Genomic DNA, 22,602 nt, shown 5'->3' with positions numbered 1-22,602 from the left:
GTATCATTGACCTCGTGATTAATTACAAGAATCCAGTGTGTATTCCAAAATCGACCCCCATTCCAGTTATCATCAATTGAGGGTTAAGGGAGAAGATGTCTCCAAAACCGTTTTTCGAACTCGCTACAATAGTTATGAATTTCTTTTAGTGTCCTTCAGTTTAACTGAGGCTCCGTCCGTATTCATGGATCTTATGAATCGCGTAGGCAAACTTATCTAGATAAATCCGTTATCATATTCATAGATGATGTGTAACGACCCGACCAAAACCGTTATTGGCGGCGCCGTTAACTTAGGTCCCGTTGCGTGGTCGTAGTCCCTATATGAGACTCGTTTGACCAAAATTATGTCGCATTCATTTGAAACGTACAAGACTTGCAAAGTTTAGTTTACAAACAATTCGACAACAAGTCTAAGTTTACAAAAGTCATAAAGTATAAATGAAATAACTTGCGACATAATATAAGTTGAAAATCACAGTTGCTATAAATAGCGTAAGTATGTAAAAAAAAGTTTGAATCAAAAAGTGCTATCCCTAGCGTATGTATGTATGTATGCTTGACCCCAAGAAAGAAATCAGAGTGTATGCATGTATGCTCGACTCCAAGCAAGTATGAGTGTACGCGGAAGCATGTATCAAATAGCCAAGTATGAACCTGAGAAACATATAGAAAACTGTCAACGAAAAACGTTGGTGAAATCATAGGTGTTTGTAATAAACGTTGTTTTTGAACCACAAGATTTAGTATTCCCATAACGTTGATTATCATAATCGTTTGCATTCCAAAAGTATTGTTCGCGAGCACCCAATTATCAAGACTTAACGTTTCCTTCCATAGAACCCCATCACAATAGTGTTAGAACATACACTGTTTCTCGAAAATATATTTCATCCGTAGACGGTAGCGAACCGTCCGTAATGAGGGTTTGTCAAACCCGTATGGCCACACAATATAAGTTCTCGCTTACACCCTGCAAGTGTAACTAATGATAATTGAATTGAGGATTTTTGTTCTAACTCGCTGTGGAATGTTTGTTTTCCTTGTACTTGTGTTCAAAGTATAAAAGTAAGTAGTACAAAATGTAACAAAGTATATGTTTCTCAGCCCACAATTTAAAAGTATAAAAAGTTGTTGAAAAGGTGGGACCATGATCTCACCTCGAGTGCACGAGTATAAAAGTACTTCACAAAGTAACGTATGCATGAAAGTTGCTTAGCCTTGACCTAAACAAGTAAGTTGTATCAATTAACCGGTTACGACACAAGGTCGGGTGAAATGTGTTCAATTAGTCCTATGGCTCGTTAAGACTCGAAAAGTATAGCATGTGAATCACGTTGTCAAGTTTCATGCGAGAATGAAGTATAAAAGCATGTTAGAACGATTGCATAAACGTTTGGTTAAGTTTGGCTAAAAGTCAAACTTGGTCAAAGTCAAAGTCAACGATGTCGGGTCGGGTATCCGACAATTTTTCTAAGTTATATAATCATATATGAGCATGTTGGCCAAGTTTCATGTTAATCGGAGGTCCGTAGCATATCAAACATTTTTCGTCAAATGACCAAGCAAAACAGCCAGTTTTAGTACAATGGGACGGCGTCCCAAATGGCTAGACGGCGTCCCACATTGAAGGGTGGGACGGCGTCCTGATATCCTAGACGGCGTCTAGGTTCAAAAGGTGGGACGGCGTCTAGGAGGTTGGGACGGCGTCCCAAAAGGCTTACAGGTCCTGTTTGCAGAAAACACAAGGCACGAGCCAAACTTCAATCAATCCTAGTTTATGATCCGCAAACAATCAAGACATGTATTTTATATCACCGGAAAGCTCTTTCGACAAGGAACACAACTAGATACATTTCCTAAATCAAGTTTATCATTTTAGACAACAAAAATCTCGTCGAAAGTTCGTTAAACGTTCCAAAACAAGGTTTCAAGTTCATCAATTGCAATTCAAGTTTCGGGAATCCGATTTATACATATGATATGCCGTTTTGAAGGTAATGAAACATGTAATACAACTAAACACTTATCAATAACATTAATAAGCATTCAACGCATCAAAAGTTCGTTTTAAGAGTTATCAAACCCTAACCAAACTTCAAAATCACTAATCATGTTAATGTAAGGTTTTCATGTCAATCAACACACCAAAACGAAGCTATTGAAGTAACTAACACTTTGAACACACAAACATTAACATCTAAACACATTTCATCATCCAAAATCAAAGATTAAGCATACACTTTTCATTTTCAAGCTAGTTACACCAAAACATCAAGATCGAGCATACAAATCATATATTCATGTTATACACGAGCCATAGACACTAACTAACAACATTTCAAGTCAAAAACACGAATTTGAGAAATCTAGAGTTTTAGAAATGTTACTCAAAATCAATGAAGTTAGTATCAAATCGTAGAGGATGATGAGAGGATCAAGAATATGTAGTCGGATTTGTTGTGAGCTTCCAAGATTGAGTTTAGATGATGAATGAATGGAATGGGTTTGTGTGTGTGTTCTTGAGATGGAGAGAAAAGAGAGGAGGGAGATGATGGAATGAATGAAAAATGGGTTGACTAGTTGACCTAGTCAACTAGTTTGCCCATTTGGCAACTCCGGTCCCTCGAGTTTCAAAGCGGGTGCGGGATTTAACCGATCGAATATTTTTAAAACGCTCGAGTAAACGGGTGATGTCAAAATTAAATAGCGGAAATATAATGAACGTTACTCACGGAAACTATTAATTTAAATACGAAAGATTATGTTAAAAAAAAAGACGGTGTTAAAATTAAATTTAACGGAAAAACGCGGGATGTTACATTATCCACACCTCAAAAGAAATTTCGTCCCGAAATTTAGTTGGAAGTAGTAGTTGTTGAATCTTACTCGAGACCTTGCGTTGTAAATTCTACGAATAAGTGAAGGTACGTCCTTGAGTATTTCCACGAATTTTGACGGTCGGGATCATATGTTGTTTTAAGGTTTGGCTTCCATGATTCATGGTTTTCAACCGGTCCTCCTAGGAAGTGAGGTTTATCGTCGATAGTGAGTTCATCAAAGGAGATAACAAGTTCTCGTTTCGCAAAACACGTCTTTGAGTTGATACATCGAATGTAGGATAAACGGAGACTCAAAATGGGTCGGAAAATCTAAACGGCTAGCAACGGTTCCAAAACGCCCCAAGATTTCAAAAGGATTAAAATATCACGGATTTAGTTTTCTATGTTTCCCGAAACGGATTTCACCTTTCCAAGGTGCGACTTTTAACGTTACGCGGTTCCCCATGGAATTAGAAAGGTTTACGTCTAACATCGGCGTAGCTCTTGGTGATTACGAGTCGCGTTGGGTCTTGCTTGAATATGTATAAATTTTCTCGGTTGTTCATGAATAAACTCGGCCCCGGTGAGTTGATCATCGTTTACTTGGTTCGACAAAAAGGAGAATGACGTTTCCGGTCACATGTGGTTTCAAAAGGTGTGACGTTAAAACTCGATGAAAATCATGGTAGTACGAGGATGCGGCTAAAGGAAAATGCTTCTCTCAAGCAAATTTGAAGTTGGTAATACAAACTTGTCTTATGGTTTCCAAGGTTTAAATCGTGTGTTTGTTCGGTCCGTCGGTTGTGGATGGTACGCGGTACTCATGTCTAAACGTGGTCCCGAGACTTTTTGTAAGGCACTACGAAGTCTAGAAATGAAACGAGGATCTCGGTCCGAAATGGAGTACATTCCGTAAGGTATATTTGAACAAGTCCGTTAGGACTCGAAAACGTTAGTTAGAACAAGTTTCTCAAGAAATTCGCGTCGCGGAAGATTTATCGGTTTCCCAAAAACGTTCGTCAGGACTATTCACCCTCGAGGCGAAAACTAGTATAACGTGAAGAGTCTCTCTCCATTAAGAATTTAAAACAAAAGGTTTCCTGAACCGGAATTACGAGTGTAAGGCGAGAGAAGTTTCCGCCTCGATGCGAGCATAACGAGTAAGTTGTAGTTAGTCAATAAGACTGTGCGAGGACGAGATAGTATACACGTGTAACGTATGGTCAAAGTTGGGAGAATTTGTCATTCATTCGGAAGCATAAATATAGTTCGACAATAATCGAAGATGTGTCCCTGGTATGGTTGTTATCAATATTCTCGGAGTTTTCAGATGTCCAAACATGAATAGATGAAGTCATGTACATGGCACATGGTGGTGTTTAGGTTGATCGAGTCTAACCACCATCACGTGTCACTAGAACTTTGGTATGTCTTACCGTAATATAACCACGTTGATCGAGTGTCGTTATATTACGCTAACTCATACCTCCATTCCCACATCACTCCATGGGTTCAAGTTCGTGTCATCGTGAAAATCTAAAATGAACAAAATGTAACGACGTCTCAAACATGATTCGTATTGAATCGAAAGAATTAGTGCAACTCTAAAGATGCGTTCCCCGAGGGAAGTGTATAAGTGATTGTTCACGTCAATGCGGTTCGAATCAGACAATAACGTAGCTAGGTATGAAAAGAGTAACGAGTTATGATAGCGAGTAGTACGCAACCGTAGCGATAAATAGTGATGACGATACTCATCTAGAGTAGTGACAGTGACTTTACAATACTCATGGATAGTAAGATGAGACGGGGTGAATAACAACCAAGGAGTCAGAGTTCCCGAACCAAAGTGGCAGAATACGAGTTCGTATGATGAAGGTTGGGTACCATTAAAAAGTTTTCCTAAGAATGATTCAAGTATAATGCACAAGTAGTCAAGTAAGTGCTATCTATAGCAATGTATGTCAGAATGCAATGGCTAACTATCCGGTTGTAGTCTAGATTCACTAATGAGTCCCAACGACTCTGTCAGACACACTAATGCACATCCTAGTTCCCTACAACCAACGCTCTGATACCACTTGTAACGACCCGACCAAAACCGTTATTGACGGCGCCGTTAACTTAGGTCCCGTTGCGTGGTCGTAGTCCCTATATGAGACTCGTTTGACCAAAATTATGTCGCATTCATTTGAAACGTACAAGACTTGCAAAGTTTAGTTTACAAACAATTCGACAACAAGTCTAAGTTTACAAAAGTCATAAAGTATAAATGAAATAACTTGTCACAGTTGCTATAAATAGCGTAAGTATGTAAACAAAAGTTTGAATCCAAAAGTGCTATCCCTAGCGTATGTATGTATGTATGCTTGACCCCAAGCAAGAAATCAGAGTGTATGCATGTATGCTCGACTCCAAGTAAGTATGAGTGTACGCGGAAGCATGTATCAAATAGCCAAGTATGAACCTGAGAAACATATAGAAAACTGTCAACGAAAAACGTTGGTGAAATCATAGGTGTTTGTAATAAACGTTGTTTTTGAACCACAAGATTTAGTATTCCCATAACGTTGATTATCATAATCGTTTGCATTCCAAAAGTATTGTTCGCGAGCACCCAATTATCAAGACTTAACGTTTCCTTCCATAGAACCCCATCACAATAGTGTTAGAACATACACTGTTTCTCGAAAATATATTTCATCCGTAGACGGTAGCGAACCGTCCGTAATGAGGGTTTGTCAAACCCGTATGGCCACACAATATAAGTTCTCGCTTACACCCTGCAAGTGTAACTAATGATAATCGAATTGAGGATTTTTGTTCTAACTCGCTGTGGAATGTTTGTTTTCCTTGTACTTGTGTTCAAAGTATAAAAGTAAGTAGTACAAAATGTAACAAAGTATATGTTTCTCAGCCCACAATTTAAAAGTATAAAAAGTTGTTGAAAAGGTGGGACCATGATCTCACCTCGAGTGCACGAGTATAAAAGTACTTCACAAAGTAACGTATGCATGAAAGTTGCTTAGCCTTGACCTAAACAAGTAAGTTGTATCAATTAACCGGTTACGACACAAGGTCGGGTGAAATGTGTTCAATTAGTCCTATGGCTCGTTAAGACTCGAAAAGTATAGCATGTGAATCACGTTGTCAAGTTTCATGCGAGAATGAAGTATAAAAGCATGTTAGAACGATTGCATAAACGTTTGGTTAAGTTTGGCTAAAAGTCAAACTTGGTCAAAGTCAAAGTCAACGATGTCGGGTCGGGTATCCGACAATTTTTCTAAGTTATATAATCATATATGAGCATGTTGGCCAAGTTTCATGTTAATCGGAGGTCCGTAGCATATCAAACATTTTTCGTCAAATGACCAAGCAAAACAGCCAGTTTTAGTACAATGGGACGGCGTCCCAAATGGCTAGACGGCGTCCCACATTGAAGGGTGGGACGGCGTCCTGATATCCTAGACGGCGTCTAGGTTCAAAAGGTGGGACGGCGTCTAGGAGGTAGGGACGGCATCCCAAAAGGCTTACAGGTCCTGTTTGCAGAAAACACAAGGCACGAGCCAAACTTCAATCAATCCTAGTTTATGATCCGCAAACAATCAAGACATGTATTTTATATCACCGGAAAGCTCTTTCGACAAGGAACACAACTAGATACATTTCCTAAATCAAATTTATCATTTTAGACAACAAAAATCTCGTCGAAAGTTCGTTAAACGTTCCAAAACAAGGTTTCAAGTTCATCAATTGCAATTCAAGTTTCGGGAATCCGATTTATACATATGATATGCCGTTTTGAAGGTAATGAAACATGTAATACAACTAAACACTTATCAATAACATTAATAAGCATTCAACGCATCAAAAGTTCGTTTTAAGAGTTGTCAAACCCTAACCAAACCTCAAAATCACTAATCATGTTAATGTAAGGTTTTCATGTCAATCAACACACCAAAACGAAGCTATTGAAGTAACTAACACTTTGAACACACAAACATTAACATCTAAACACATTTCATCATCCAAAATCAAAGATTAAGCATACACTTTTCATTTTCAAGCTAGTTACACCAAAACATCAAGATCGAGCATACAAATCATATATTCATGTTATACACGAGCCATAGACACTAACTAACAACATTTCAAGTCAAAAACACGAATTTGAGAAATCTAGAGTTTTAGAAATGTTACCCAAAATCAATGAAGTTAGTATCAAATCGTAGAGGATGATGAGAGGATCAAGAATATGTAGTCGGATTTGTTGTGAGCTTCCAAGATTGAGTTTAGATGATGAATGAATGGAATGGGTTTGTGTGTGTGTTCTTGAGATGGAGAGAAAAGAGAGGAGGGAGATGATGGAATGAATGAAAAATGGGTTGACTAGTTGACCTAGTCAACTAGTTTGCCCATTTGGCAACTCCGGTCCCTCGAGTTTCAAAGCGGGTGCGGGATTTAACCGATCGAATATTTTTAAAACGCTCGAGTAAACGGGTGATGTCAAAATTAAATAGCGGAAATATAATGAACGTTACTCACGGAAACTATTAATTTAAATACGAAAGATTATGTTAAAAAAAAGACGGTGTTAAAATTAAATTTAACGGAAAAACGCGGGATGTTACATGATGTCTTTACCTATTCAGGAAGCGAAGGAGGAAACGAACAACATCTCTGTCCTACGCTCGAGCTCTTGAGAAAAGGGCAACTCTATGCCAAATTCTCCAAGTGTGAATTTTGGTTAAATGAACTCCAATTTCTAAACCATGTTGTTAGTGGTCACGGTATAGAAGTAGATCTCGCAAAAATCGAAGCCATATCACCGAAGATTCATTTCCGATTCTCCCGTATTGCTCGTTCTTTAACCTCGTTAACTCACAAAAAGGAAAGAAATTCGTTTGGTCCACCGAACAAGAGTCGGCATTTCAAATCTTAAAGAAAAAGATAACCCCCGCTCCTATCTTATCTCTTTCCGAAGGCACTGATGATTTTGTTGCATATTGTGACACCTTCAAACCAGGATCCAGGTATGTTAATACAACGAAGGAAAGTTATCACTTACGTTTCCCGACAATTGAAAATTTACTAACAACTACGCAACACACGATCTCGAACTTGGAGCCGTTGCCTTGGCACTTAAACCGTGGAGACACTAACCTTATGGACCCAGAAGTACCGTCCCCACTGACAAGAAAAGCCTCCAACACAATTTCGATCAAAAACAACTCAACACAGGACAACGACAGTGGACTAAAACATTAAATGATTATGACTGTGAACTTCGTTACCATTCGGGCAAGACAAATGTTGTAGCCGATGCCTTGAGCCAAAAAGGAAAGAATTAAACCTCTCCGTGTCTGAACCTTGAACGTGATTATCCACACCAACCTTGCTAGCCAAATTCATGTAGCACAAAATGGAACTCAAATATGAAAATATTTCTACGTGAACGCCTGAAAGGCATCCTCTCTCGACTCGAAATCAAGGAAACTAAAATTCGTTATTTTGCATGAAGAACTGGAGTACTTAACTATGGATCCGATCAACCTTCTCATCATCACGCACCACGATACATAACTATGTTATTACAATGTTACTGTCTGATATTATCGGAACTCAAGATAACACGCAATCCAGGGATACCCCTTTCTTCTCTGACTTATCATCCCTATGCTTCTGATATACGGCCACCTACTACTCAACTCTAATATATATATATATATATATATATATATATATATATATATATATATATATATATATATATATATATATATATATATATATATATATATATATATATATATATATATATATATATATATATATATATATATATATGACTACGTGTACTATCTTGTTTCCACCAAGTCTCAACATTTGACCACAAGACGCGCGATGTGACTGCACCAAAAATGAAAACTCCTCCTATCTTTACGCACGTACCTCCGTATAAGGAAATCATATTATCCGATATCTCAATGGAAAGAGACTCCACACACTATACCAGCTTTCACCACGAAGGGGAATAACCTTATTAAACATATTTAGAAACCGACAATATGGGAAGAACTTGCACAACTATTCATTGAAGAGATTCTATTCCAACACGGTGTACCATTGTCAATTATCTCAGATCGAAATGCTCATTTTACTTCTAAATTTACAAGAAGCTTAAGGACACGTTTAGACATGAGTACCGCGTATCATCCGCAACTCAACGGACCAAGCAAACATATGATTCAAATCTTGGAAAGACATGTTGCAAACTTGAATTGTTGCCTTTAGTTGTTTCCTCTTACAACGATAGCTATTATCCGAGTATTAACGTCGCACCTCTTCGAAACTTTATATGGTTGCAATTGACGTTCTTCTATTCCCTGGGCCGAAGTAGGTGACAAGCAAATCACCGGATCTGAACTCATTTAAGAAATAACTGTTAAGATCGTTCAAGTCCGAGAAGGGCTCAAGACGGCCCGTAGTCGTCAAAAGAGTTATGCCGATGTTTGACGTGAACCTCTCGAACTCCAAGTGAGTGACCGCGTAATACTGAGAAATCGCACCTTGGAAAGGTGTAATCCATTTCGGGAATGTGGAAAGCTTACTCCACGATATATTGATCCTTTTTAAAGCTACCCGCTAAATACCGTTTAGATCTTCCGACTCAATTAAGTTTCCGTTTATCCTATATTCCAGATATCAAACTTAGAGAAGTGTCCTGCGGAACAGGAACTTGTTACTCTTTTAGATGAGCTTACTATAGATGATAGACTCCACTTCATAGGAGAACCGTTTGAAATTATGGATCGTAAAACCAAACCTTAAGACAACGTAAAATCCCGACAGTCAAAGTTCATCGGAATGCCCAAGGAAGTACCTTCACATATTCGTAAAATTGACAATACAAGGTCTCGAGGAAGAGATATCAACTACTACTTCCAGATAAATTTCGGGACGAAATTTCTTTTAAGGTGTGGGTAATGTAACATCCCGCATTTTTCCGTTAAAATTATTTTAACGCCCGTCTTTTTATTTTTTTTTTATTTTATTTTTTTGATAATATCTTTCATTATCTAAATTCGTATCTTTCGTTAACTAGCATTTTCAATATTTCCGTTATTAAAATATAACATCTCCCGTTTACTCTCGCGTATCTTAAAATAATTCGTTCGGTTAATTCACTCACCCGCTTTTAAACTCGAGGGACTAAACTTACCAAGCGAGCAAACTAGTTGACTAGGTCAACTAGTCAACCCACCATCTACCACTACTCATTCCATTCACCCATCTTTCTCTCTTTTCTCTCTAGTTGCAAGAACACCCATTTCACCCAAATCTTAATTCATCATCTAAATCCAAATCAAGGAGCTAACATCAAAACAAATTGCATATTTGGAATCCTTGCATCTTCCTCTACAACTTGATACTAATTTCATCTCATTTGGGTAACTTTTCTAAAACTATAGATTTCATGTTCTTAGTGTTTTTGACTTGAAATGGTGTTAATTAGTGTCTATGGCTCATTGTGATGTAGTGTATGTAATTTGTATGCTCGATCTTGTTATTTGGTGTACTAGCATGAACACTTGAAATGGATTAGCTAACTCTTTGATTTTGGATGATGAAATGTGTTTAGATGTTAAACCTTGTGTGTTGAAAGTGTTACTAGCATCGTTAGTTTCGTTTTGGTATGTTGGATGACATGAAAACCTTGCATTAACATGATTCTTGATTTTGTGATTCTTGGTTAGGGTTTGATAGATTTTTAAATGAACTTTTGATGTTTTGAATGCTATGAAATGTCATTAGTAAGTGTTTAATTGCAATGTATGTTTAATTACCTTCGAAACGACATATCGTATATGTAAATTGGATTCCCGAATCATCTTTTGCATTTTAAGAACTTGAAACTTTAATGATAAACTTTTAATGATCATTTAATGAGATTTCGGTTATTGTAAATGATGTTATTGTTTGATGATAAGTGCTTAGTTGCGTTCCTCGTCAAAATATCTTTCCGGTAATATAAGATACATGTTTTGATTGTTTGCGGATCATAAATTGTGATTGTTTGAAGTTTGGTTCGTGCACTTGTGTGATTTTCAGCATCAGAAATCTGTAGTTCATTTGGACGCCGTCCAATCCTTCACTGTTGGACGCCATCTAGCCATTCTGGACGCCGTCCAGATAAACTGCAAAATTCTGTCCAACTTTGTAAATTTTTGTTTAATTCTAACTATGCTACGCAACTCCGATTAACCTGAAACTTGGCCAACATGTTTATCTATGATTACTAATTGAAGGAAAATAGTCGGATACCCGACCCGACCCCGTTGACTTTGACTTTGACCAAGTTTAACTTTTAGTCAAACTTAACCAAACACTTATGCAATCGTTCTGACATGATTTTATACTTGTATCTTCCATGAAACTTGACAACATGATTCACATGCTATATATATAATCGAGTTGTAATGAGCCATAGGACTAATTGGACACATTTCGACTGACCTTGTGCCGTAACCGGTAATTGATACAACTTAATTGTTTAGGTCAAGGCTAAGCAGCTTTTATTTGCACATCGTTTAATTTCAAATACTTTGGCGTGCAACTACGGTGAGATCATAGTCCCACTTTTACTCTTTTATACTTACATTTGGGATGAGAAAACATAAACGTTTCGTTTTACAAAGTGAACACAAGTACGAAAACAACCATTCTACGTATGAGTTAGAACAAAAATCCCCAATTGGATTATCATTAATTATACTTGCAGGGTGTAAGTGTAAGCGATAACTTATGTTGTATGGCCATATGGGTTTGACAAACCCTCATTCGGACGGCTCGCTACCGTTATTCGGATGAAATGTATTTTCGAGAAAAAGTGTATGTTCTAGCACTATATTGTGGGGTTCGTGATAGTTAAGCCTTGATAATTGGGTGCTCGTGATAACAATAACTTTTAGAATGGATTATTATTATTTCAACGTTATAAATCTTGTGGTTCAACCTTACTTGCTTACTCACTTACTAAACCTATGATTTCACCAACGTTTTCGTTGACATATTTTCTATGTTTTTCTCAGGTCCTTGAACGATATGTGTTACATGCTTCCGCACTCTATTTTGATACTTGCTTGGATGTCGAGTATACTTGCATACATGGTGCGTCTTTTGACTTTACATTAAATCGTGTCGCATAAGTTTCATTTATACTTAAAAACGTTGTATCGTATTAGTCGTTAAACTACCTTGTAAACTTTGAAACATCTTTACATTTGAAATGAATACGACATATTTTTGGTCAAACGTTGTCTTAAAGACTTATGACCACGTAACGAGACCTAAGTAGACGGCGCCGTCAATGACGATTTTGTCGGGTCGCTACATCATGCATATATACATTTGTCTTAGTCAACATTGAACACCCACATATATATTATATATACCCTCATATTCAGTGTATGTTTCCATCACCACTCAAAACCAACTCAAAAACATATGTGATGCTATTTTTTTTGTTGCTACTCGTTCCAGTTTTCTGTAGTGATAAACCAGCCCAAAAGCACCACCTTCGACAACCTTCGATCCCTGCTACTGCTCCCTGCTGCTCGCCTTCTGTTTGCAGCTCAAACACCATACAAACCGTTACAAGCTGCTACTACTATTTGACTTGTAACAAGAGCAAACCCATGGTTGATTGTTGTTGTTGTCTATTCATTGCAGCCTGTCAAACACCATCACCACCACAGCTGCTATTTTTGCTGTCGTGATCTTGCTTACTGCTACTCATTGATGCCTATTGTTTGACCCACAACCATCACCATCGAACACCACTAGACCACCCTCACCTGCGATGGTTCATTGCTGCTGCTATTTTCTGTTTTCTGTCGAACAAAACCACCAAAACAACCACCATTACCGCCACTCTGCTGCTGCCTTTTTGCAGGCATAAACCACCACCACCAAACACCCTTTAAGCTACGTTTTTGCAGCTGAAAAACACCCCAAACTGCCACCTATTTGGCTCGGGCTGCTGCTGTTCCTGTCCTTCTGTTTCTGCTCAAAAATAGCAGCCCAAAATCCAAGCTTTTGCTACTGCTATTTGGGTCGAATTTGACCCCTTTTTGATAGACTTTGCTTCTGTAAAGTGCAGCTGTTTCCGCTCCTTTTTTTTGCCGTAAACCGAATCCAAACACACCCTCTTTCGGTCTACTTTCGTTCTTTAGTTTAAGGTAACAAAACAAAACTCAAGTATTTATGTTATACATATTATTATCATGTTAGTATGAACTTTAAATGTTTAAGTGTTATGTTATAAAAGGTTGTGAAATTTATAAGAATATGAACATGAATATAAAACTTGAACATGATTATGAAGATGACATGTGAATATTAATATGTTATTAGTATCTTTTATTAATCACAAGGTTTTATTAATCATACGCTATTCATATTTGTGTTCGAAATGAACCTAAACCAACTAGTAAACTTAAATGTTGATATTATAGATCATCGATCAATTTCACGAAAATATAATGAAGTTATAATTTTGTTGGAAATCTTATGAAATCAATAATATAATAAAGAGGGTTTCTTGAAGTAAAGTACGTATAAATGGTAGATTGTAAAAATTTTATGAATTGGTTAAAGCAATTATAAGATGATTAAAAATTATGATTAAAACTCATTAAGTATTATAAGTTGGTTAACATATGTAATTATACTAAACCGGTTGATTTACACATACATGCGTATGTTCATGTGTGTATGAACGTGTATAAAATTTAATTAAGTTTATGGTGTGTAACACATCTTTTATTATAGAAACTTTCTTAAAATGAAAACCAGCTATTAATATATTTATTATATTAATAACGCACTATTTAAATAAGGGTTATCTATTTAAATACTCGACAGTCAATTAACTTATATGTAAATTAACACACTCATTTGTCGGTTGGACAACTAATGACCAAACTTATATCTCTAGGTTGAGATCTCGGTCTGCTTTATTCACTCTTATTACATTTGCGTAATAACTGCTGATGTGCTATTTTAAGGTGAACTTCATAGCCCCGCTTTTACATACTTTATTGAATTTTATAAATCTTGAGGTGAGACACATGCTTGTATTTAAATGATTTACACTGTAGACACAAGTGCCTAAACATTTTGATATGTAACTTCATGAGACTTTTGTTAACTTGTATTCTTACATGCAAATCCCCGTTGTAATATCGTTGATTGCTGGAATTAAAATGTGGGAAACTTAATTATTGTGAATAGGCCTATTGAGAGCGACGTCTCTACCCATTGATCGATCGTCAAGGGGGTACATAATAATGATTATCGACACTCGCGCATTGTTAGAGGTTAATGCTTAGCTCGATATTATAACTCATGGCATATTAATTATATTTGATATTTCAAACCAAATCTTGTGGTCTAAAACTCTATTACAACTACTAAACCTATGTTGTTCACTCAACCATTTTTGGTTGACACTTTTAAGCATGTTTTGTCTTAGGTACTTAGATATTATGCTTCCACTATACAACTTTACTGTTACTTAGAAGTCAAGCCATGCTATGGGACCAGAATTCACATCAGCGTCAATGTTGATTTTGACGGGGTGTGACAGTTTCGGTTTTACTCGATCCAAAAACCATTTTTTCGAATTCAAACTGTGGTTTTCAATAACAGATTAAGACTTACACTTGACATCCTCACACTTTCGTAATGTACAAAATAGGATAAAATTTTGATTTACATATAAGTATTCCATAATATGTGATGTGATTGTATACCATATTCATGCTTTTAACACATTTTGTAGGAATAGGTATCAAAATTGAAAGTTCTTTGGTGATGCTCATGGCTAAATGTTAATAATCTATAGTTTAACTTGGAAGTAGAGTATTCGATGCATGCTTATACCATTTCAATACGATGATATTCTATACAGGAATTCATTACTTACATAAGTATTCGTTCTTTATTAACTTGGTCGTACATATATTTCGTTACATTTTTAATATTGACGTACTCCTTTGATCGGTGTCGAAGGGTCGACTAAAAATAGCCTAATTACTCTACTTTAGATAGGGTAAGCAGGATTCGTTCCACGGGAAGTTATGGTTAACTAGCAAGCAATTTCAAGATTGGTTTGGTTGTTTAACTAAAAACTACTAAGATTTATCAACTAATATTAAAACTGAAAATTTAAACTAAAGTGCAATTAAGAGTATTGAGATGTAAACAATGAGAGTAAAACCTTTATCCTTTCACAATTCCAATCTAACATGTATTCATTGAAACAAGTATTATGCTTATCAATTGTTGATCAAATCTCATAGACAAGATTTCTTGAGTTCATTACTTCAATTACTTTGGGATTAAACTATGCAATCTAGACAAGGTGTCTTTATCCCTAATCTAATTAACACTAAGTTAGATCAAGAACACACTGTTAAATCACAATAATTTAACTTGCAATAACAAACATAGAACTTGCATTAATCAACAATCAACTTGATTCACAATATCATAATCCAAAAGTATTAAACACCACAAATCACATAATCTTGAATGAAATCATACATATTTTAATTGTTCATGGAAAGGATAAAGTTAAGAAAACTAGCCAAGCATGTTGGTGATGACAATCATGGAGATTCTTGAAGATTGCATGATGAACAACACCTTGATCTTAACTTGAATCCTTGAATAATGATGATTGGATGGTGTTTTGATGTGTTCTGGGAGTGATCTCTGCTGCAAAAACTAATGGAAAAAGTGTTGGTTTCGTAACCCTAGTGCTCCCTTTAAATAGGGTTGGATATCTTTATCACAAAGCTAAATTTCGAATTTCCCGGCACCAGCGTTTTTGTAAAGGCGTATTTTACGCCAATCCTGGCATATTTTACGCCAATCTTGGCGTATTTTACGCCAGTGCAAATTCAGCCCAGGCGTATTTTTACGCCAAAAAGTGACTTTTTCTCTGGAAGGACCCGAGCTGTGGCGTATTTTACGCCCGAAATGGCGTATTTTACGCCAATGTTAATTTCCTGGTCACTTTTCAATCTCTTAAATCTTGTCCATAATCCGCCTTTAACCGCTGTTTTGTACCACATTTCGCGCCAACATCTTTCTTACCTGTAAAACATAAAACCATATCAAAGTATCTACTTTTTTCACTTACACATGGTTAATTTCGCGTATTTAAGCATAAATGATCGTGTCAAATAAGGAACGATCAAACCCCCCCACACTTGGCTTTTGCTTGTCCTCAAGCAAATCTGTTTTTAACTACAAGACAACAACACCTAGGTGGTATTAAATCAAATAATTTTTCGCAAACAAGATTAACTATTAATTGAGATGTAAGGACAATACGGGCCATTCACTCAAAATCTCAAACAATCTTCAACCTCTAATACATCAATCATAAAATTTCTCCTCACAGAATTTTTCCTTAGTTCAACAATTCCAACGCTAGTCATAACATTATAAACCTCAATCATTTCCCCGAATCATCGAATGGATCAATACTTAGAACTAAGTGGAATGATTATATTTCACAACTTTCATGATCCACACTTACTCCTTTAACAATAATATAAATGCATCTAAGTAACATGTCAAAAGAAACACAAAATGGGTTCAATTACATCCGGAGTGATTGCATAAGGGTAGTCATGACTCAACTAAAAATTGGTGTAAAAGCGGTTACGAATGTCGAATCAATCAAAATTTATAAGGTTTAAAAATTTTAACGTGACCCTCATTCGTTCAAAGATAAATTAATTTAAATCGGAACGTCAACTAGAACTTGAATCATGCATATGTTTGTGTTTTTGTCCTCCTTAACTTTTCAACTAGCCAAACTCATGCCCTTGTCTACACTAGTACTAAGTGCATAGCTTTTAAGTGCCGACACCAATGAACCCCCTAAGTCTAATTGGAAATACCCCATACCACAAGCTTGATGAGATGGATTTTGGTTACATTGCCCATTTGTACGAGGCATCCATGAAAGGTGTAGGTACTTTGTGAGGTTATAAGGAGTCTTACATTTTTGACTTGACATTTCAACGAGAACGAACTTTATGCCTCAGTGGTCCATGCTTTATAAGGCACTCGTTTCACAATTTTTGGCATACTCTTCTTCTACTCTATTTTTTTTATTCTATGCCTCAGTGGTCCATGCTTTTTAGGGTAATCGTTTCACAATTTTTGACATATATATTTTTAAATTCGTCTCTTTCACTTCCTCCTCTCTATTTTTTTCTTTTCTTTTCATATGATAGCACACAGCATATAACATTTTAAGAGCATTTGGGATGTAATGGTGAATATGTGGTGATGATGACAATGATATAAAGATATATGTATGTAATGTAGATGATGGTTGTTGGGTATGGTGAATATCATTGTCATAGCTTGTGATATAAAGTACCTCTTTCGACCTTTGCCTAGGGAAGAGTAAACTCTACAAGTGTTGCGTTGGTGACTATCATCATTATTATGCACTTTCATACTAGTGAGTAAATCGTGGAATCCATTGTGGAACCTGGGAAACCACTCTGAGTCAAACTAATTAAACAGCCACAAACACTATAGCCTAATAGCTAGTAATAATTGACATGCTAATTTAAACTAATTATGTCTTAGCAAAAATGAGTTGCGTTGCCACCTAATGTTACCAAATCTAAACAAGATAAAGTAAGATTAAATTCGACATCAATAACCAAAAATAAGGGTAGGAATGGGAAGTTTTTATTTTTTTTTCCTAAAGGCTCGAGCTGCTAATGGTCAATAATTGATTCTAGTACATGAAATGTCCCGTTCATATTGATTATAAACGTTCCATATTAATTGATTTCGTCGCGAGGTTTTGACCTCTATATGAGACGTTTTTCAAAGACTGCATTCATTTTTAAAACAACCATAACCTTTATTTTATCGATAAAGGTTTAAAAAATATTACGTAGATTATCAAATAATGATAATCTAAAATATACCGTTTACACACGACCATTACATAATGATTTACAATAAAAATATATTACATCGAAATAAGTTTCTTGAATGCAGTTTTTACACAATATCATACAATCATGGACTCCAATTCTTGTCCTTATTTTAGTATGTGATAGCGGAAGCTCTTAATAATCACCTGAGAATAAACATGCTTAAAACGTCAACAAAAATGTTGGTGAGTTATAGGTTTAACCTATATATTATCAAATCATAATAATAGACCACAAGATTTCATTTTTATAACACATCTCATATCAGGCATTTCGCAAACTGCATAGAGATAAAAATCATTCATATGGTGAACATCTGGTAACCGACATTAACAAGATGCATATAGAATATCCCCATCATTCCGGGACACCCATCGAACATGATAAACTCGAAGTACTAAAGTATTCCAAATTCCAGAATGGGGGGTGTTAGTTTCCGTAGATCTACCTTTAGGATTCGCGTCAATTAGGGGCCAGTTCCCTAATTCTTAGGCTACCAAGCTAAAAGGGGCATATTCGATTTCGATCATTCAACCATAAAATATAGTTTCACGTACTTGTGTCTATTTTGTAAAACATTTACAAAACTGCATGTATTCTCATCCTAAAACTATTAGATTTTAAAAGTGGGACTATAACACACTTTCACAGATTTTTTCTTCGTTGGAAATAAGACTTGGCCACTGGTCGATTCACGAACCTATAACAAATGTGTACATATATATCAAAGTATGATTGAAATATATTCACAATATTTTTTATTACATTTTTATGATTTAAGTTTGTTAAGTTCGCAGTCCTCGTTAGTAACCTACAACTAGTTGTCCACAGTTAGATGTACAGAAATAAATATATATTATCTTGAATCAATCCACGACCCAGTGTATACACGTCTTAGGCTAGATCACAACTCAAAGTATATATATTTTTGGAATCAACCTCAACCTTGTATAGATAACTCAAGCATTACTGCATATAGAGTGTCTATGGTTGTTCCAAATAATATATATAGATGGGTCGATATGATATGTCAAAACATTATATACGTGTCTATGGTATCCCAAGATTACATAATATATGTTAGAATACATGTATAATACAATATAAGTTAGTTAAGTTATGGTTAGTCTAAATTTGTTACAAAATTTTCGTAGCTAAAACTAGAAATTTATCCAATTTTGTTTTACCCGTCATTTCTTCGTTCAGAATCCGTTTTGAGTGACTCAAGTTGCTATGGTTTCATAATGAACTGAAATTTATGAAACTAAACAGAAAAAGTATAAGTTTATAGTCAGAAATACAGGTTACAAGTCATTTTTTAAAGAGGTAGTCATTTCCGTCAAAAAAACGACATCTTGATGACCATTTTGAAAAACATACTTCAACTTTGTGGTTAACCATTATTTTTGGATATAGTATCATATTCATATGAAATATCATTTTTCCAGAAAACAAACTTCTAATTCAAAGATTAAGATAGTTTTTGTTTTTCTAACCTAAAACAGCCCCCGGTTTCACTACGACGGCGTATGTCCGGTTTCATAGTGTTCATCGTGTTTCATGGTTTTAAATCATTAAGTTAGCATATCATATAGATATATAACATGTATTTAGTTGATTTTAAAAGTCAAGTTAGAGGGATTAACTTTATTTGCGAACAAGTTTAGAATTAACTAAACTATGTTCTAGTGATTACAAGTTTAAATCTTCGAATAAGATGGTTTTATATGTATGAATAGAATGATGTTAAGAACATCATTACTACCTTAATTTTAGTAGGAAAACCTACTGGAAATTAGAAAAATAGATATAGCTTCAAAGAATCCGTGGATGGCTTGAAAGTTCTTGAAGCAGAATCATGACACGAAAACAAGTTCAAGTAAGATTTCCACTCGAAATAAGATTGTTATAGTTATAGAAATTGAATCAAAGTTTGAATATGAGTATTACCTTGAATTAGAAAGATATATTACTATAAATAAGAAATATTTCTTGAGATTAGATGATCACTTGAAATGAATTTGCAAGATTGAAAGTAAGCTAGTAAACTTGAAAGTGTTATTGAAGTGTTCTTGAGTAGTTGCTTTGTAGGTTGATCAAAGGTTGGATTTAAGAGCTAGATTGATGTAGATTTTGATGAATATGATGAAGAACACTTACAACATAATGAGAGAACAAGAGAGAGATCAATTTGATGCATGAAAGTTGAAAATGAAAGTGTGTATGTGTGTGTTCATTCACGTGAAGTTGATCTAGCATATAAGGTCACATTAATTTGTTATTTTGTGAGATATTTCATGCTAGTTGCCAAATGGTTGGTTCCACATGTTTGTTGATTAAATGAGGGCTGCTAAGAGCTGAATTATTATGTGTATATACCAATAGTACATACGTCTAGAAGCTGGGTATTGTACGAGTACGAATACGGGTGCATACGAGTAGAATTGTTGATGAAAATGAATGAGGATGTAATTGTAAGCATTTTTGTTAAGTAGAAGTACTTTGATATGTGTCTTGAAGTCTTTCGAAAGTGTACTAATACATCTAAATACACTACATGCATATACATTTTAACTGAGTCGTTACATGTAAGTGTTGTTTTGAAACCTTTAAGTTAACGATCTCATTTAATGTTGTTAACCCATTGTTTATTATATCTAATGAGATGTTAAATTATTATATTATCATGATATTATGGTGTATGAATATATCTTAATATGATATATATACATTAAAATGTCGTTACAACGATAATCGTTACATATATGTCTCGTTTCGAAATTCTTAAGTTAGTAGTCTTGTTTTACATATGTAGTTCATTGTTTAATATACTTAATGATATATATAATTATCATTTTATCATGTTAAATATAATTTAACAATATCTTAATATGACACATACGTATTTAGTAAGACGTTGTTATAACGATAATCGTTATATATATCGTTTCGAGTTTCTTAACTTAGTAGTCTCATTTTCATGTATATCACTCATTGTTAATATAACTAATGACATACTTACTTAACATAATATATATATATATATATATATATATATATATATATATATATATATATATATATATATATATATCATATAGTTTTTACAAGTTTTAACGTTCGTGAATCGTTGGTCAACATGGGTGGTCAATTGTCTACACGAAACCTAAATCAATTAATCAAGTCTTAACAAGTTTGATTGCTTAACATGTTGGAAACACTTAATCATGTAAATATCAGTTTCATTTAATATATGTAAACATGGAAAAGTTCGGGTCACTACAGTACCTACCCGTTAAATAAATTTCGTCCCGAAATTTTTAAGCTGTAGAAGGTGTGGACGAATCTTCTGGAAATAGATGCGGGTATTTCTTCTTCATCTGATCTTCATGCTCCCATGTGAACTCGGGTCCTCTATGAGCATTCCATCGAACCTTAATAATTGGTATCTTGTTTTGCTTAAGTCTTTTAACCTCACGATCCATTATTTCGACGGGTTCTTCAATGAAATGAAGTTTTTCGTTGATTTGGATTTCGTCTAATGGAATAGTGAAATCTTCTTTAGCAAAACATTTTTTCAAATTCGAGACGTGAAAAGTGTTATGTACAACCGCGAGTTGTTGAGGTAACTCAAGTTGGTAAGCTACTGGTCCGACACGATCTATAATCTTGAATGGTCCAATGTACCTTGAATTTAGTTTCCCCCGTTTACCAAATCGAATAACGCCTTTCCAAGGTGAAACCTTAAGCATGACCATCTCTCCAATCTCAAATTCTATATCTTTTCTTTTACTGTCCGCGTAGCTCTTTTGTCGACTTTGGGCGGTTTTTAACCGTTGTTGAATTTGAATGATCTTCTCAGTAGTTTCTTGAATTATATCCGGACCCGTAATTTGTCTATCCCCAACTTCACTCCAACAAATTGGAGACCTGCACTTTCTACCATAAAGTGCCTCAAACGGTGCCATCTCAATACTCGAGTGGTAACTGTTGTTGTAGGAAAACTCTGCTAACGGTAGGTGTCGATCCCAACTGTTTCCAAAATCAATAACACATGCTCGTAGCATGTCTTCAAGCGTTTTTATTGTCCTTTTGCTTTGCCCATCAGTCTGTGGATGATAGGCAGTACTCATGTTTAGACGAATTCCTAATGCTTGCTGTAATGTCTGCCAAAACCTTGAAACAAATCTGCCATCCCTATCAGAGATAATAGAGATTGGTATTCCATGTCTGGAGACAACTTCTTTCAAGTATAATCGCGCCAACTTCTCCATTTTGTCATCTTCTCTCATTGGCAGAAAATGTGTTGATTTGGTGAGACGATCGACTATTACCCAAATAGTATCATAACCACTTGCAGTCCTTGGAAATTTAGTAATGAAATCCATGGTAATGTTTTCCCATTTCCATTCTGGGATTTCGGGTTGTTGAAGTAGACCTGATGGTTTCTGATGTTCAGCTTTGACCTTAGAACACGTCAAACATTCTCCTACATATCTCGCAATATCGGCTTTCATACCCGGCCACTAAAAATGTTTCTTGAGGTCCTTGTACATCTTTCCCGCTCTTGGATGTATTGAGTATCTGGTTTTATGTGCTTCCCCAAGTACCATTTCTCTCACATCTCCAAACTTTGGTACCCAAATTCTTCCGGCTCTATACCGGATTCCGTCTTCTCGAATATTAAGATGTTTCTCTGATTCTTTGGGTATTTCATTCTTCAAATTCCCTTCTTTTACA

The sequence above is a fragment of the Rutidosis leptorrhynchoides genome, chromosome 10, assembly GCF_046630445.1.
Source record: "Rutidosis leptorrhynchoides isolate AG116_Rl617_1_P2 chromosome 10, CSIRO_AGI_Rlap_v1, whole genome shotgun sequence".
Lineage (NCBI taxonomy): Eukaryota > Viridiplantae > Streptophyta > Magnoliopsida > Asterales > Asteraceae > Rutidosis > Rutidosis leptorrhynchoides.
Note: the sequence above shows the minus strand (reverse complement) of the source record.